This window comes from Bubalus bubalis, chromosome 14 (assembly GCF_019923935.1).
Source record: "Bubalus bubalis isolate 160015118507 breed Murrah chromosome 14, NDDB_SH_1, whole genome shotgun sequence".
In the NCBI taxonomy this organism is placed as follows: Eukaryota; Metazoa; Chordata; class Mammalia; order Artiodactyla; family Bovidae; genus Bubalus; species Bubalus bubalis.
The window spans coordinates 2,777,368-2,796,117 of record NC_059170.1 but is presented as its reverse complement, the minus strand read 5'-3'; the positions used below and the strand labels follow the sequence as shown (position 1 = coordinate 2,796,117).

The window sequence follows — 18,750 nt, the reverse complement described above, 5'->3', positions numbered from 1 at the left end:
TGATGATGCAGGAAGAGCTGTTAGCACACAGGTAGCAAAAAATTAAAAAGTGGTAACTTTCAGAGTGAAAAAGTTGGCTTAAAGCTCAACATTCAGAAAACTAAGATCATGGCATCTGGTCCCATCACTTCATGGGAAATAGATGGGGAAACAGTGGAAACAGCGTCAGACTTTATTTTTGGGGGGCTCCAAAATCACTGCAGATGGTGATTGCAGCCATGAAATTAAAAGACGCTTACTCCTTGGAAGGAAAGTTATGACCAACCTAGAGAGCATATTCAAAAGCAGAGACATTACTTTGCCAACAAAGGTCCATCTAGTCAAGGCTGTGGTTTTTCCAGTGGTCATGTATGGATGTGAGAGTTGGACTGTGAAGAAAGCTGAGTGCCGAAAAATTGATGCTTTTGAACTGTGGTGTTGGAGAAAACTCTTGAGAGTCCCTTGGACTGCAAGGAGATCCAACCAGTCCATTCTGAAGGAGATCAGTCCTGGGATTTCTTTGGAAGGAATGATGCTAAAGCTGAAACTCCAGTACTTTGGCCACCTCATGCGAAGAGTTGACTCATTGGAAAAGACTCTGATGCTGGGAGAGATTGGGGGCAGGAGGAGAAGGGGACGACAGAGGATGAGATGGCTGGATGGCATCACTGACTCAATGGACGTGAGTCTGAGTGAACTCCAGGAATTGGTGATGGGACAGGGAGGCCTGGCGTGCTGCGATTCATGGGGTTGCAAAGAGTCGGACACGACTGAGCGACTAAACTGAACTGAACTGAAGGATGATCACAGGGTGGTGGTGGTGTTGAGATGACTATTATTTTATGCTCTGTGACTTTGGACTTGTTACCGGGTCTTTCTGGGCTTCAGTCATCTCATCTGTCAAAAGAGAGCAAGATTGCTCCTCTCACTACTTTGAAGAGTGGCAGAAGGGACAAATAGAGATAAGGAGTTTGAAAAGCATCAAAGACCATACGTGTAGAAGGCAAAAGCAGGATAATATAACATAATATTCAAATTCCAAGGAATCTCAGTTTCAAAGATGTTGCAAAACATCTTTGTTCTTTGGAGGATGCAATGTGCTCCAAAGAACAAGATGTGTGGATGAACAGAGATGTTGTTGGGATTGGTGGCGTCAGAGGTGGTTGAACATGGCCTGTCCCCACCCTTGGGGACATAGCTTCAAGCACCTGCTCTTGGGAAGTGGGTATGGAAGGCTCGCCATTGAACGCAGGGGCATGTGCGTTACTCCTGACAGATGCCACCGTTATGTAACAGACATAAATGTAGCGGCCTTGCGTCCAAGTGGCAAGAAACCTAACTTTATTCCTTCCTACAACTGCATTACATTCTTATTATGAACACCTGTGTTGCTGGATGACAGACCTTGACTGCAGTCAAATCAGGGGATCTGGGTCCATTCAGCCTCCTGGGATGGTGTCCAGGGACTTGGAGGTCACATGTGGTCCTGAGTTAGGACCTTCTGTCTGTACTGACTCCTGCAGAATGTGCAGTTTCCCTTCTGATCTCTGAGTGAAGGCTATTCTAGAACTGCTAGTATTTTTCTAGCAATGTCTCAGACTCCTTTTCTTGGTTATAGCACTTAAGTATTTCTTCTAGTCTTCTGCCCCTGCAACATGGACTGGTGGAAGGGGAGATGCTTCACGAGGCATGGAAACAGACGAGCCTTCTGCTTCCACACTCACCTGAAGGATTAATTTGCATGCTGCCCCCCACTTCACCCAACCGGGGGCCAAGGACTCAGCCCAGCAAATAGCCATCAGGAAGCAGAACACAGAGCTTCTTCTCAAACAGGCCGATGCCTGAGTACCTAGGATGGCTTCTCCACTCGCCCACAATATACACTCCTCTCAACACCCAGGAATCCTTATCTTTTGGGTAAAGGGAAGTGGAGAGCAGAGGTGAAATGTCTTTGGCCTAACACTTTCAGGAGAATTGAAGTTACTTTGTAAAAGCCTAGCAGGTCTGCTTTAGAAATCCCCAACGCAAGACTTGGATTCCTTGGTCTGCTTTCAAGTCCAGGCAGGACTAGGACTGCCTTCTGCAGAGTGGGGCTGGGGAGACACTGCAAAGGAGGATCCCTCACGGAGCGAGGGACCCACTGCTCATACTTCAGAGACTGTTTACAAAAAACCCACCAAGGATGATTCCTGAAGGAGTGAGCCATGATATTTTGCCACAGTCTGCACGGCTGGACAACAGCCAGTGAGTTCCTTTCTAATGTCGATGGTTTGCCTCTTGGAGATTGGAGGGCACCGGTGGGTCCATGTTTGACTGTCACTCGAATCATCGATTATTCCCAAAGAAACCAACTGATTTTTTTCCCAATCACATCCTATTCTGCTGCAGTCTTAAAGGACATGAAAAATAGTTCTTTATGCTTTGTCATTCTCGAGCAGGTTGTTCATTATGTAAAAAGCAATTATAATTCAGAGAAAAACAATTCGAAGTGTGAAATGGTGAAATACGTCATTGGAACGTCCCTGGAAGTCTCCAGTTGGAGTCTACAGATGACATCTTTGTGCAGAACACTAACACATGTGCCCCAGTTGGAGGGGAGGTGTAAGAAAGCAGGCTCTCTCCGCCTCGCCTCCAACGTCCCCTTCCAAGAGTACACATTTGGTGAATACCCATGCCAGCACCCATGCCAGCTCCCATGCCCAGAGCCCATGGCGTTCCCTGGGCCATCTCCAGAGGGTGACCCCTCTGCGTGACCCTACTCCACATCTGACCCGCTCCAAGCATGATATGTTCACTGTGTGGCCAAGGATAGTTTGAAAATGTGATGCATCACTCACCTTCTTCAGAACTCCTTCCGTGACTTAAAGCATTTTATTTTCATTTCACGTCACTATAGCGGCTTCCTAGGTGTCTCGTAGCACTTCCCAACCACACCATACTCTAAGTTTCTTTTTCTGAATTCTTTTATTTATTCATTGATGATTATTTATTAAATACATACTCTGGCCATAGATCCTTTGCTTCAGCCGCATGTAAATAGCACTGATATTTAAATGAGCACACAGATAAACCGCCAGCTGTATCAAACCATACGGAAGGAAAGCTCTAAGAGGTGACGGTGGAACTAGACTTCATCGGGGTGGTCCAGGCAAGCTTCACTGGCTCTTAATATCTGGGAAACTTGTCATCGGTTTTTCATACCTTGCTACTTAATTTTGACTTTTCAAATAATTTGACTTTTGAGAATTCCCGATGTGTTTCTTCCCACAAAGAACTGGGAGGCAACGGTTATGTCAACTGGGTTTAGAGGAGGAACACCTTCAAGCCCTCGATTTAAAAAAAAAAAAAGTAGAAGAAGAAAAAAGAGAAAGGGAAGGGAAGGAAAAAGCAAAGTAAGCGTACGGAGCATCAGATTTACTGCTGAGGGAAGCATCAGGGGCCATTTTATCTCATTTTGTTATTATTTAGCGACTGCACAAAAGAGAAGAGGCCCGAATCCTCTGAGGAATAATGCATTAATCCTCATTAGGCCTCGTTCAGTTGGGTGTGCTTTCTCTGCACCACGTGAAGTAGGAAGAGATCCCTTCCCGAGAAGGATAAATGCGTTATCTCATAGTTCACCTACTCTGGAATACCTAATGGGCTGCACTGGGAGCGTGTGTTGTTTATCATCGCTGGAAAGGGCAGGACGGTTCCTACTGAGTCTGCTAGACCATGAGTGATTTATGGTGCGCTTCACCCTCAACTGTTGGGAGAGGCAGCCACATGGGTAGAGTTCCATCTGTGCCATATGCAGCCCCTTTAATTAATGATTTATCTTATTATCTTCCTTCCTGAAAGGGGGCGGGGGAAGGTTTACTTATATCAGTAAGACTACCACCTGCCAAAGAGGATCATTATCTGAATCCCAGTGACAAACAAGATGATGGGGAACGTTCTGGGGGGAGGGAAACCCAAGGGGAAAACAGGGTAGCAAAACCCCTTGCTTCCTGAAGGAAACATTAGAAGGTGTTTCCTAATCCTGCCTAGCACAGGTCAGTGTTTCCACACACACAGCACACACATCTGCTCACGAGTCCATAGAACAAGAGAGGAAATGTAAAGAGAAGGTTTTCCCTCTGGTTGAGGGAAGTCGTTAATCCAGTGGCTTGGCAGTTAGAAGCTTGAAAAAAGATGACTTCTTATGAACATGAATTGTCACCACGTTAATAAGGAAATATTGATCTGTTCCCACTTAATGAAAATCAACTTATTCTAATTTACCCCTGGAAAGAAGACCACTTCAGGTCTCATTCTGACACCTTTGCATTGTCCATCTCTGTATTTTTCAGTGGCATTTATTTGTTTTTGTCCATACGGCTGAGAACCAGAGAGGGAGAAGGGAACAATTCATATTAGGTCAACCACATTTATTTTTCTTTCCTTCCCTCTTCGAAATTCAATGATTTGATTGAGCAAGGGAAACCTTCATGGAGACCTTATAACATACTAAGTTTTAATGGTGATTTTTATGATTAAATGATTACAATCTTTGTCAATAAAAATACTGTTACATTAGAAACGCAGAATCTTAGATAATCGTTAACAGTCCTAATCTACAGCTCGATTTAAAGCTATTTACAGAGTATACACAGTGCAGTCAAGACTGGATTCTCTTCACAAGATTTAGTCTGAACTGCGGAGAACAATTTTACATGCAGAAACTCTAATAGCCTATCTTAATTAGCTGCCAATTTTGTGAATTATTTCAGTTTTATAGTCACAGTTTTTCTACTCATTTATTTACCTGTGATTTTGAAATTATCTGTGAAGCAATCTCCTTTGGATAATATGGAAATGAGCCAGTGACTATTGCCTTCTGAAAATGTAGATCATTTTTATTTACAATTTAAAACGTAAATACTTTAAGGTCAGGCCTCTGTGGAAAGAATAATTCACAAGTTGCTATGTTGTTCATTCACACTTCTCCATTTATTACCCAAAGGCACACACAGAGTTGTGTGCGTGTGTGTGTGTGTGTGTGTGTGTGTTTACCAATGCAGTAGCTCTTATTACTTCTCTTAGGTGTTGCTGCAAGGAGGTTCACATAAACATTTATATAGGTTTTAGAAAACAGTTGTTACCGAGGAAGAACCTTTTTCTGTTTACACAAATTCAGAACAAAGAAACATTGCTAAAGCTCCCGGTAATTGACATGTGGGTGTGGTTTTCAAGTCACTGACTGGAAGAAGTGAGTGTCTGAGATTTATTTTTGACAGGACTTAAATTACTGGTAGCCTGACACATTTTTGAACAATTACTAGACACGGAGGTGTTTAAAGTAATGGGTACTGTTTGAGAGATGGGGAAGTTTCAAAACCGTTAGAACAAAACAATTTTCCTTTTGATTAGTAAGATGCGAACACTTACATTTATATTACTAAATAGCACATACACACAGTTGACTCCTCAAATGATAGTTTTGTTTTTTCTCGGAATGAAAGTCGTATTTAAAGAGAAAAATCCCTCCGCGTGATGACCTGGTGAATCCCGGGGACTCAGGAGAGGACTGGGCCTCTGCTCAGCGTCAGCTCTCTGCTCGCCTCTCCCGCCTTCAGACCAGTCCCCAAAGTACACAGAGCGGAGAGCTCTGTCCTGATTTGTTTCAAATGTCTCGAAAGCCAGGGCTTCGTGTTCATTAATTAGTGACTATCTTTCAGGAGCTCCTAGACATTGTTGAGCCAGTCATCTGAACTCCAACTGGAAAATTAAAATTCACAATTCAGAAACTGCTCGCATCCCCAAAAGATAAAGCATCTACAGCTGCCGTAATTGGCAATGCGTCGATGTTTCAAGTGATCCAAAAAAGTCAAAGCAGTCATTTCCTCCCCGCTTCTTTCCTGTTGGTGCCTCTGATGAAAATAGAGGACTGCAGGGTTCCCAGTCCTCTTCTTTTGTTGTTATTGTGACTTCAAAAGGAGAGCAGGTTTCAGGGGTGGGGTCTGTCTCGTGGACTTACCTGTTCTTGCAGTTCTTAAACGTGCAGGTCACGAAAGCCTAGAGCTTGCTTCCTGATCAGACAAACACTGGCAATGCATTTAATCACCCCTCCAAGATCTTCTTCCTCTCCCCTGGGTCCAGAGACATCCATGAAGTCATGTCCTCTGACGACTCCTAGAGAATGATTCAGTACTGAATGTATTTCTCTTTCAAAAACCAAACCAAAATAAATAATCCAAAAAAAAAAAAAAAAAAACCACACACACACACACAAAACACCCTCAAAATCCCATTTGCCTTTTTTTATGGGAGACACAAAGAACTTTGCATTTGCCAGGGTCTAGAGCATTTGTTCTCAACCGGGGGTGATTTAGGCCACTCCCCCTGGGGTCATTTGGCAATTTCTAAAGATATTTGCAGTTTTCACAATTGGGGACTTGCTACTGGCTTCGAGAGGGGAGAGGTTGGGGATACTGCTAAACATTCCACAGGACAGTCCCCACGACAAAGAATTATCTGAGCCCAAATGTGCATGGTGCCGAGGCTGAACAGCTCTGGCGGAGAGGCATGAGGTGACGCCGGTTCGGGAACGTTCTGCGCTTCCATGTTGCTCTGGGTGCTGGGAATTTTTCCCCCTGACCCACACATCCAGATCAAGCAGCATCAAGAATGCAGATCGGCAGCAACAGCAGTTTAGGACGTCATCATCCTTAAGGAGACGGAGGACACGTCTTTACGGTCACACAGCCCATGTTCCCAGCTTCTTTAAAAGAACATAATGTGCAAATAAATGAGTAGAAAGAGAATGTTCAGTGCAGACAACAAAGCAATACTGATGTAGCAATATTAATGACCACCCTGGGGGAGGGGTGGGCTTCCTACTATGTTCTGGTCTTAGAAACAAGCCCTTTATCATGCTGCTTTACCAGAGGCTCATGGGAGGACTGGGAGGTCGGATTACTGGGAGTAGACCTCACTCCAGTAGGGTCTCTGTCCCCTCCTCATTTTGTAAGCTTGCACAATAAGATTTTCTTTCTAGTCTCCCTAGTCCTCATTGCAACAGGAGAAAGTGAATCTAAATGATGTATTGTTCTTATCCTATTTCTAAGAACTGATGAAATCCATGAACTATCGATAGATTTTAATCGATATGATGAAAAGTATCTGCTTTGGCTTCATTCCCCTCTTCTCAGCTGGATATTTTGACATCATCCCTGGATGGTTTTCCAAAATTACTTTGGAAAGTCAACGTTAGGCATCTGGAAAGTACAAGAATTATGTGAGACTGGGACATTTCCTCTGGTTCACTGTGGGTGAAGCAGGTGAATTTGCTAGAAAGCGAGAGATTATCATCCTTGGGGAGGAAAGGAACGTTTCTGCCACGCACACGTTCATCCACCCATCCTTCCATCTGTCCATCCATCCATCCAACTATCCATCCATACTTTCATCCATCCATTCACCCACCCATCAGCCCAGCTCTTGTCTTCTTCCATCCACACAAATGGATAGAAACACATCTGAAATACATTCAACAAAGATTAGGAGTTATTTCTAGATGCTGGGATGTTAGATGACTTCTAAATTTTCTTCTTTATAATTTTTATTGCTTAAGCATAGTAAGTATGAGTCATTTTTAACAATGAGATTATTATTTTTTAGAAGGAAGATGGTGATATGAGATGAGCTAATGGACACTTTTCAACAATCCAGGAAAACTGTCTTGATAGTTAAAAAGAGTGCTTCCCATCTTCTATTAACTCTGTTCTGCCAAGTTAAAAAAAAAATTTGGTCTATTTTCAGTTTGGGGTATAGGTTGATTGATGTAACTTTTCATTCTGAAATATGTATGTTTAATTATAGTTTTCCACTGACCTCAGTGTTTGTCACTTTGACTATACATTAGCTAAAAGTAGAGACCATTTATCATAAGGATTGGTTGCAGGATTTCTCTGGGCCATGATTTTGCTACAGACAATGAGCTTTCCAAAGAAATGAAAGATGCGTTTCCAAATTTTAAGGAATCTGTGTGCAGTCTGACGGTAGAGACAAGAAATGAAGGCATGATCTTCGCCTTACCAATCTTGGTTTATAAGTGACATGTGTATAACTTTTCTTACCTTCATAATTGTCTTGGTAAATTCTTCTGCATCTTTTAAAATTTCTGACCAAATGTCACCTCTTCAATGGAACTCTCCTTGACTACTCCTTGTGAAGTTACATGTTTCCTCCTTTGATTGAAAAGTTCAATGTTTCCCTTTTTTCATTGTCTCTTAATGTACTTAATGTATAAAAGGTATCACATTGCTGAAATTACGTCCTTACGAATCTGTCCATCCTGCTGGATTTTGACCTCCCATAGGGCAGGAGACAGGGTTGATCGGTCTGCATGTCCCCAAGACTTCTCATTGCGCCTCAGTTACGCACCAGGAAAAGAGCTGGCCAGAAAGCAAGTCAGAAGGAGAAGGGTGGTGTGAAATGTAAAATCAGAGAAATATGTAAAAGGTATAGGTAAGAGTGAGCTTGGTAAAACTTAGGTTTTTTGGAAAGTTCAAATTTACACTGGCTAAACAGCGAGACAAAACTTGCAAAACAGTCATCCAAGAAAAGAAAATAGCAATTGCTGTTTTTATTGAGTTTCAGGGACTTATAATAAAGGAATATTCAAATTTGGAAAAAGCTTCATGGGAAATACAGGTATTAGTAATTTTGTAACCAAAAAATTAGGGCACACGGTCTCTGTGCCAGGGAGGGTGCTGAAGGAGTCAGCTCATGCATCTCTCCTTTTTTAACAGAGGTAGATGTTATTAGGTCCATTGTACCGATGAAGTGGTTGAGATTTAGGGAAGTCACACAGCCAATCGGCAGAGCCCCAGCCTCTCCCAAGGTATCTGGCCTTGAAGGTCAGTGTTCCTCCCGCTCAGCCACAGCTGCTTCATGTCCTCTTCTGTCCCTGGCATTTCCTCCATGTGGAAAGCTTTGAAAAGGCTCCAGTCACATTTTGAAATTCCATGACAAAAAACTGAAAGTCGTCCAGAGCATAGTTTAGGATTTAAACATCCCTGTCAATCCTGGCTGTCATCACCAGGAGATTTTTATCCCAACAATAGATCACTGTGATGTGCTTGGCCTGAAGGGCCCTGGGCTGTTAAGATAGGAATCTATTGAGTAATGCAAATAAATTTAAAAAAAGACAGGTAGTCTCAGACTTTCATTATTGCCTTCTTTGCCGTCAGGCTCACAGACAGCTCTAAGCAAAACATGTTCCTTTTTTACCATTTTAATAATCTGTGCAATGGGAATGAGAGAGCGTGGGGTTTTCATCCAGCTGGTATTTTAATCATTTCAATGATTCATGTAGTTTTTGAACACAGAAGTGACCGGAGTTGAAGTAATAAAATAAGGACACCAAGGAGATTTGCAGTCAGATTATGGGAGCACCACTTACTTAGCGAACAAAAGAGCCCTGATGACGAGTCTAGAGTACTAGTTTTGGACATAAATAACTGCGGGTAGATAGGCGGAAGGAGCATCGCAAGTGCAAAGGCCCCAGAAGGAAGTGGGTTTATGCAGAGTGTTCTAGAAACAGAAAGCAGTCTGAAGTGGCTGGTGAGAACACAGCAAGTCAACAGGATGAGACATAAGACTGAGGATGAATGCAGGAGTAGGGTGGTCAGCTGACCCAGATCGCCAGGGCACTGAGGGGGGTCTTGGGATATGGGACTTTCGGTGTTAAAATCCGGAGAGTCCTGCACGAACTCGGACAGGGTGGTCCCCCTAGACAGCAACCAGGTTACCCCAGCCCGGGTAGACCGTGCAAGGGGTTTGGACCGTCCTTTTTGCGCAGTGTGAGAGCATAGATGTGTTTCAGGCAGGCAAAGCCTGAAGGCCATTCTGCATGGAGACTGAAACACCTGCTCTATGCTTTTGGCAAGTCACCCAACCCCCTCCTGACCTGAGTTTCGTTATTGGTAGTGAGAGGTGGTTACCCCAGGTGGCCCTCAAGATTCCTTTCAACTCGCAGACACTATGACGTTTTCCACTTCTTTCTGTGGATGGGAAAGGACCATGAGGAGGTTCTGAGCAAAGGAATAAGTCAATTATTTTTTTCAAGGAAGGTTAATCTGGCAGTAATTTACAAGATTGTTTGTAGCAAAGAAACATCTGAAGAGAACCACTGAGATAACAATCTAGTCAGGAGATGAGGAGTGGCATGGACCAGGGCAAGAGCAGAAAGGATGATGGAGACAGGAAGGAAGCATGCGGTGAGAGTAACAAGAAAAAGGCCAGGACTTGGTGACCGATTGCATACGGCTGGTAATGGAGTTAATGAAGTATGGTTTCATTCACTCACCCTTGTCCTCGACTTGCTGGGTGCATGTCCACATGTTGGACACTTGAAGAAGTGGATATGAGAGAGACCTCGACTTCATGGAGTTCACAGTCTCGTGGAGGAAACCAGTATCAGGCTGCACATTCCCGATGTGCTTAAGTGCTGTGAAATGGGTGTGAGGCTGCTTTACAAGCGATGAATGGAGGCTGGACGGCGGGGAATCCCAGACTAGAAATTGAGAGGCTCACTGAGATGAGTGGTCTCAAAGCTCACAACTAAGAAGTTAGCAATGAATAAGGCTGGTGGTGGGAGGAGGGCAGACCGAGAGGGAGCAAACCACGGAGAGGAGCGTCTTACACACCAGGACAGTGTTTACCAAGGATAGGAGGCCGGAAAAAGCTGGCACAGCTGATGGACTTAGAAAAGTCTGGTGTGGCTGAGGACTAGAGAAAGTGTTAGTCACTCAGTCATGTCTGACTCTTTGAGACTCTGTGGATTGTAGCCTGCTAGGCTCCTCTGTCCATGGAATTCTCCAGGCAAGAATACTGGGGTAGGTGGCCATTTCCATCTCCAGGGGATCTTCCCAACCCAGGGATGGAACCCAGTTCTCCTGCATTGCAAACAAATTCTTTACCATGTGAGTCACCAGAGGCTCCTAAAAGGTTGGAAAGGGTCAAATTAGAAAAGAGACTGACAGACACAAACCCATTTTGGACACGATTCTGAGAGCAATGGGGAGTCATTAAAGAAAGGGTCATAAACAGGACCCCCTGAACTAAGTTTTGAATATTTGGATAAAGGAGATTAGTGGTGGTCCTCAGGGATCTGGGGCTCCGAGGTGAGTGAACAGACACATTTTGGTGGAAAAGCAGGAGAGAACAAAGGAATAATGTGACCAGTTGGAAATAGTCCCCAGGGTATTAAAGATATGGAACCATAAGCTTGGCAGAAAGATCAGTGGTAAAAATAATACCATCAGGGTCATGATGGAAAAACCAATCAGAAGGGAGGAAGACTCAGGAGGTTTGGGTACATGGAAGCCAAATATGAGTCACTAAGAAGGGGCAGTGGAGACATCAAGTGCTGAACCAAAGTCAGAGAAAAACAAAGCCTGACTGAAGGCCAGTAAGCATGGCAATTAATAGATCATTTGTTATCTCTGAAAAGGAGGTTAGTGACTAATGTTTGGATTACATCACTTTGGACAAAATTAATAATGAATTTCCTGATATTCACTTGCAAAAATGCAATGGAAACTGGCCGCTCATTCTCCCTGTCTTTCCTGAAAATTCTCAAATTTGCAAACACTTTAATCCTCTCCGAGTACTGCAGCAGAAAGTTGAAATGTGCTCTGTGTGCAATGCGGGTACTTTTGTTACCCAACCCCTCCCCTTTCAGGTGTGTGGAATGTCGGCGTCTTGGACTTCCTGAATGGCCAGGCAGAGAGCTCACAGGACGGCCTCAGGGGGCTGAGCCGTGAGAAGGAGAGGGGAACAAAGTGCGGGGCTTATATCATCACTAATCCAACGTTGCACTAGCGATCTGTGTGCTCATATTTACAGAGAGACAGTTCTATAAGCTGAGGATCTAAACCCCAGATCTAAAAACGCGTGGGGAGAAAGCTTTGCTATTAGAGAGATTACTCAAAATAAGGAGTATAATGTGGATTTAAGCACTTCATTTCAGTAGCATTGATTCCTAGGCATTTTTTAACACTTAAAATATCAAGTAATACTTGTTTATTGTAAGAAGTTTGCCAAGTTTGGGAAACTGTAATTTGCCTGACATATACTAGACACTCATTAAATATTTCATGAATGAACGAATGAACACAAATGATGTAAAACAACAGTGGATTGGGGGACATAGTCACTTGGAGGGCATAGACATATTCAGGGTTTTGCCATGTTAACGACATTATATTCAGTCTTTGAGCCTTAGGAAGTTGTAGGTTTTTAATCAGGGGATTATATAAACAAGTTATCTTTAGAACATTACTCTGGCTGCTTTGTACTGGATGCCTCGCAGTATAATGTGGTGGAAAACAAAGGTGCTGGTGAGGAAGCTAGTTGGGTAGGAAGGTGGGGAAAATGATAGCTTGGACCAGGCTATTGGCCATAGAGATAGAGAGCAGTGAGTGGATGGAGATACATTTAGGGGGTAAAGTCAATAAAACTTGGGTATTTTGTCAACAGAGGGGCTATTGGGAATGATAGAGGGGGGAACCACTAAATGTGAGATAATTGTGAGATGCTGAAGAGCTATGGAGAATACCTGTGAGTGCTCACTACGCTCCCAGTTCACTACTCAGATATATCAGCTTCAACATCCCAGCCAATAGGATATGACGGATGCCCTTGCAGTGCGCCAGCTTGTCTAGGGAGAGATTATAAAAGCCCAGAGGAAGGCCAGTCTTTAAAGGGCTAAAGCAGAAAGAACCCACCAAAATACAGGGAAGGAGCCTTCAGAAAGGTTAGAAGGAAATCAAGACAGGCTGGCTTTGCAGGCAGGAGACAAAGAGAAGAGTGTTTCAAGAGGGAAGGAGCAGTAAATCCTGCCAGGAGCTCAGAAGGTGCGAGCGGGCAAGGGACCCACTGGATGCAGCAACGTGGAGCTCCGGGGTGAAATTAGCAAAAGCATCCTCCACAGACCCAGGGAGGGAGAAGCCAGATCGGGTGGGTGGATGAAGACATGGGAGGTAAGAAGGAAGCGCAGCAGTGTGGCCGTTGCCCGTGGACTGACAGACGCCCATGCGTCTTAGTGCTGCAGTCGAGAGAATAATCCTGCGTGTTCGGGACTCAAAAAGGAGATATCCGGGGTACAAGATCTCTAAGTGTTCAGCTGCCAAGTTTGGAGGGTGCCAGGTACTATTGCAAATGGCTGGATCTTGTGCTGTATAGCTAACTGTGTAGATATCAACCGGCCTATACTGTGAGAGAGAGTGAGTGAGTGAGGTCGCTCAGTCATGTCCGACTCTTTGTGACCCTGTGGACTGTAGCCCCCCAGGCTCCTCAGTCTATGGGATTCTCCAGGCAGGAATACTGGAGTGGGTTGCCATTTCCTTCTCCATACTGTGAGAAAGTTATGATAAAGATATAAATAAAGAGAACCACGTGCTGAGAGCTGACTCTGTGCCTGGTGCCCTGCTAACCCCCTACCTGCGGTCTCTCACTGGATTCTCACAGGAGCACCCAGAGAGTTGTATTAACCCCTTGTTACAGAAGGGAGAACCGAGGCCCGAGAAGGTCACATGTCCAAGAACACACAGCTGCGAAGCGATCCTGACTCTAGTTGGTCTGGTTCCAAAGCCCAGGTCGACCTAAGGGTTATGCAGCCTCGTCTAGTTGGGGCTTTCCAGTGAAAACTTATTGCCTACTTTACTGGAAATCTGACTGCATTTCCAAACTTGTTTCTGCTTACCTAATTTGATAAGAAGCATCGAGACTTGGAAAGCAATTGCATAGAACGATTTTAGTCTTAAGCAAGTGAATACTCATAGTGCTCTTATAGTGCCAGACGTACAGAGACCTTGTATAGGTGTTACCTGCTCTTACTAAAAGGCTCTGGAGAGAAACTGGCCTGCCCTTCTCCGGGGTTAATCAAACATTGTGAGTAGTAACACCAATCTTTCCCCCCAAGGGCAGCTAAATTCTTGCTTCTTACAGAATAATTTTCAAGTTCTACTGAAGGAAGAGGATGGCATTTCCCGACTTTGTTCTTAAACTCTGTACAGGAAACCGTATTGTTGTAGGCAAGGACAAAGGTACAATGTGAAAACACTTAACAGACGTTATCTATTGACGTTGCAGGAGAGCCCTTTAGCATCACACCATTTTTGCTGATCTAGAGCAGCAAAGAGATTGGCCGCCTGGCTCAATATGCCCGCTATGATTTGGGGATTGAACCTGACTCGTTTAATTGAGGTGGCCAGGAACATCAAGGGACAGTGACACTTTGTGAGTGCCTACTGTGTCTTGACCAACATCAGCTTCCGTAATCCTTATAATACAGTCTGTTCTGCTAAAATGCTTCTGAAAATAGGAATTTGTTCCCACATGATTGATACATTTGAGCATCATAAGGATTTTGCATTTGTGTATGTTTGACTTCATCTGATTGACACAGAAAACTGCACACTTCTGCATCAAGCCACATTGTCGCTGTTGTTTAGTCACGAAGTCGTGTCCAACTCTTTTGCGACCCCATGGACTGTAACCCACCAGGCTCCTCTGCCCACAGGATTTCCCAGGCAAGAATCCTGGAGTGGGTTGCCATTTCCTTCTCCAGGGGATCTTCCTGACTCAGGGATGGAACCCGCATGTCCTGAATTGGCAGGCAGATTCTTTACTGCTGAGCCACTGGGGAAGTATCTAGCCACGTAGAGATGCATAAAAGGCAGACAAGGGCCCACCTTGAACATGTACCGCCTACCAACTAACCAGGTATGTTACAAGCCACACCCATCAATGTCTGGTGTTGCAACTTTCTACTCAATTTCAGATAACCCGCCACCCAGCACTTCACAATAACTCACAGCTGTCACGCTGCTAGCATGCACTTCTGGAAACCTTTTTCAAGATAAAATGTCACATTTATTATAGCGTTTACTCATTGTTTAGCCATTTGATGTGTAAAGAAGTGCCACCATTCTTATTAGGTGCCTCTTTTTTCATTATTTGTTACTGACATCAGCATTGTGCTCCGAAGTCCGTTTTTCTTCCCCACAAGCTCTGTGGATTTACTGTGTGATTTGGAATAGCGTGGTTCCTTTTAGAAACACACATATGCCTTATAGCATAACTGACTTTAAGTAAGAATGGAGCAGATATGGTGCTTCCTCCTCATTCCACACAAAAGAAGGAAAAGAGGGGGAGGTAAATGACTTATGCAAGGTCACCCGCAGCTGACTCCACCTTTGTCTGATCCCATCACCCCCTTATCTACACTGTCTTCTCTCACCTCCCTTAACACCTCTGAAAGGTCTCCAGGCACCTTGAAGTGGACAGTCATTGCAAACCAGCTTCAACATTATGAAAACAAAACTTTTCCAGAAAGATCTTATTTCAAGAGGATCCATACACCTATCTGAATCCTCTGTGTATTTTTAAAATCAAGTAGGTAGTCTCCTTTGTGCATACCAAATACGTCTCATTCTGCTCGCAAGTTAATAAATTTTTCTCATTTGTGAGAGCTGCTGAATAGAACAAGTGAATTGTTTTACCCAGTAGGTGGTAGCGCAGTAATGAAGCATCCTCGTGATTAAGTCGGGTTGGAGCTTCTTATCTTTCTCACTGAGTGGGAGGCACCATTAGTAGTAAAAGTGATTACCTGTGTAGAACACGCTGATTGCATCAAGTACCTACTATATGCCACTAAGATAGGCATCTCAATTTTAGAGCTTCTTAAGAGATCTTCATTTGATGTTAATTTTACACTTTTAGCAAAAGTACATTATTTTTGGAAAACGCCGTGTTAGCTGGGCTAACTCATTTTTTAGACCTCTTAAAGGACTTCTCCTCCCCTGGTTATTCCCTCACAAGCAGCCTTTCCCCCAAAATAGCAGTTCCAAAGAGCACACTGAACAAGGTTGGGAATGATAAGCTATGTAAATGTTTAAGGATCTATTTGGCAAGAGTTGATTTCACGTGGGGGTTGAAAAACCTGTGCTTTCATCTCGGAACTCGCCAAGTCCATTATGTAAACCCGGTGGAACTTAAGGCAATAATTCCTAAGAAACTGCCCATGCCAATCTTGTGAAGTGTTGTATCGGATGGTTTCATTGGACTTCAAATTCTGCTCTGATAGAAATATTAGGAACCGTGTGCTTGGTTGGGATTGAGGCAAGACCAGAGATCCGACACGGAGCGGTGGTAACTCGGGAGAAAACTCAGCAAAGGAATTTCAGAGGCCAGAGCTCCTTGCAGTTCCAGCTGATGGGCAAAATGAGCACAGCCTGCTCCCTACCCTTCCATCTGTAAAACCAACAGCTCAAACACGTTTCGCATCCAAATCCACATTCCTATATGGGCGCGCAGCTGAACTCCTCAGTGCATTTGCATTTACAGTGAGGAATTTGAGCAAGTCTGGTAATTAACTGCACACTAAGCCTTTGTGTTTGTCAGCCTGCCCCTAAATGCACTTATCAACATTATATTTACCCCAAATATCACCTTCCCTAGGCAGGTAGACATTAGTCGTAAGCCTGACACATGGTATTTAGGCTTGTAATTTAAATACGCCTGCAAAAAATTATTATGAAGCCTCACGTGTGTCCTGGTTTGGTCCATATGACCAAAGTTGGTGACCCCTTATTCACTTTATCCACTTTCTTTTCATTGCTGCCCATATCAGAAAACCCAAAGAGGACGTCAGATGTGATACAAGTACCAACAAAAAGAACAAACAGCTTCCGAAGCCAGAAGCTCAGGTTCAAATCCTGTCCCTGTCATTTTTTATTTCTGAGACATTGGGCAAATTGCTTAACTGATCGGAAGAATCAGTTTCCTCATCTGTAAACTGGCCACAACAATAGCGCTTGCTTCATAAGATCGTTATGAAGATTAAAATCAAATGAGATAGTATGGAGTTTGGTTTCTTTTTCCTACTGGAAGGAATCATAAAAACCTCCAGAAAAAAGAAAAAGCATCCAGTTTGCAGTTACTCTTTAGAAGAAAGAATGGGGTGTTGTTTCAAGGTTTTGTAATAGCAACTTTCTTGCCTACCTGAATTTTTTAACCATAAAGCATTTATTACCTTTTTTTACTTTCTTTTTTATGTCTTTTGATTTATCTCAGGTGAAATCATAAGCTTTCCTTACTGTTATTTGTTCCTTAGGCTTCCCTGATTTAAAAAAGATTAATAAAATATTATTAAAAATTAAATAAGATGATATAGGTAAGGTGTTTCTTATAATGCCTTCCATGGAATAAACATTAATCAACGTGACCCTAAGTAATATCACCTGTAACTATGAAAATCTGATAATGCAGGAGCAAGGAACGGTGGGATGCAGAGCAGTTACTCTAAAGACATTCTGCTTAATTTCTGGCCCTGGAATCACGCACTTGTATATTGGTTAAATTGCTTTTTGAAGAATTGTACAAAACTAAGAATTATTTTTGTGTTGGAATTATATTGTGTTAAAGAGTGTTTACCGAGAAGGCAATGGCAACCCACTCCAGTACTCTTGCCTGGAAAATCCCATGGACGGAGGAGCCTGGAAGGCTGCAGTCCATGGAGTCGCTAAGAGTCGGACAGGACTGAGCAACTTCACTTTCACTTTTCACTTTCATGCGTTGGAGAAGGAAATGGCAACCCACTCCAGTGTTCTTGCCTGGAGAATCCCAGGGACGGGGGAGCCTGGTGGGCTGCCATCTATGGGGTCTCACAGAGTCCGACACTACTGAAGTGACTTAGCAGCAGCAGCAGCAAAGAGTGTTTAAAGCAATTTGGACAGTCAAATGGACTTTTAGGGTTTTTTTCTTTTCCACTGAGATTTTTACTATTTTGCATTAGTTATGCTGAGATGCAACCTAAAAATATGTCATTAGCTAAAAGCTGAATGAGGTGTTGTCCACACAGAACCAATAATGTCAAATTTGCTAGCTAAACTCCCAGGTTGGTTAATAAGGGGCATCCTGCTTAAAGGTGGGCATTTATGATCAAGATTGACTCAATTTCATGTTTAATTTTTTAAAACTTATTGGTCCTTTTCTTTGTTCTTATTCATTTATTCCTTTGTTCTCACTAATTTCTTCCTTTATCTCCTTCCTTCCGGTATCTAATAAGCATCTCTTGTGTGTTTTAAAATCAGAAATCAAACTCAGTTCAAGCTCTTCTTAAGCAAATATCCTTAACTAAAACAAAAAGCAGGGCTTTTTGAACAAATATTTAGCTTTTGCTAAAGCAATTTATTGAGAGTGTAAATTACTGATTTTTTTCTACAATAAATAGTAATTACTAGTTACTAGATTTTTAAGGCCAATGAGAGCTGTGTCGTCCCTCTGGGTCTCTGCTTGCTTCCCTCTAAAATGGGATAAAGATTTCTAGTTCATTATATATACGAGGAATTTCGCTCTGCACTCCTTCCCGGTGGGTTGGGTGTGTGCTTGTGTGTGTGTGTTACTCACTTAGTCGTGTCCAGCTCTTTGTGACTCCGTGCACCATAGTCTGCCAGGCTCCTCTGTCCATGGAATTCTCCAGGCACAAATACTGGAGTGGGTTGCCATTTCCTTTTCCAGGGGGTCTTCCTGACGCAGGCATTGAACCTGGGTCTCTTGAATGGCAGGTAGATTCTCTACCATCTGAGCCACCTGGGAAGCCCTGGTGGCTTAGCTAAGCGGTGACAAAAAACACTTCACCATCGGTTACAACGTTTTGCTTCTCATGGAGAATGTGACTCAGGCTACCGGCAGAAGAATGAGGAAACGACCCAGAGTGGCTGCACAGGAGCAGCGTCT

The 18,750-nt window shown here is 43.5% G+C and overlaps 1 protein-coding gene and 1 long non-coding RNA gene across 3 annotated transcripts in view; one reads left to right on the top strand and one right to left on the bottom strand.

Moving 5' to 3' along the window:
* The window catches only part of TSHZ2 (teashirt zinc finger homeobox 2), a 493,538-nt gene that overhangs the window by 94,901 nt on the left and 379,887 nt on the right, over positions 1 to 18,750 (top strand). The window lies entirely within an intron of this gene.
* On the bottom strand, positions 4,836 to 6,121 carry LOC123329111. The gene is made up of 2 exons (XR_006544265.2): positions 5,978 to 6,121; positions 4,836 to 5,718 (listed from the first exon to the last, which is right to left on the bottom strand). It is a non-coding gene; the product is annotated as an uncharacterized LOC123329111 (long non-coding RNA).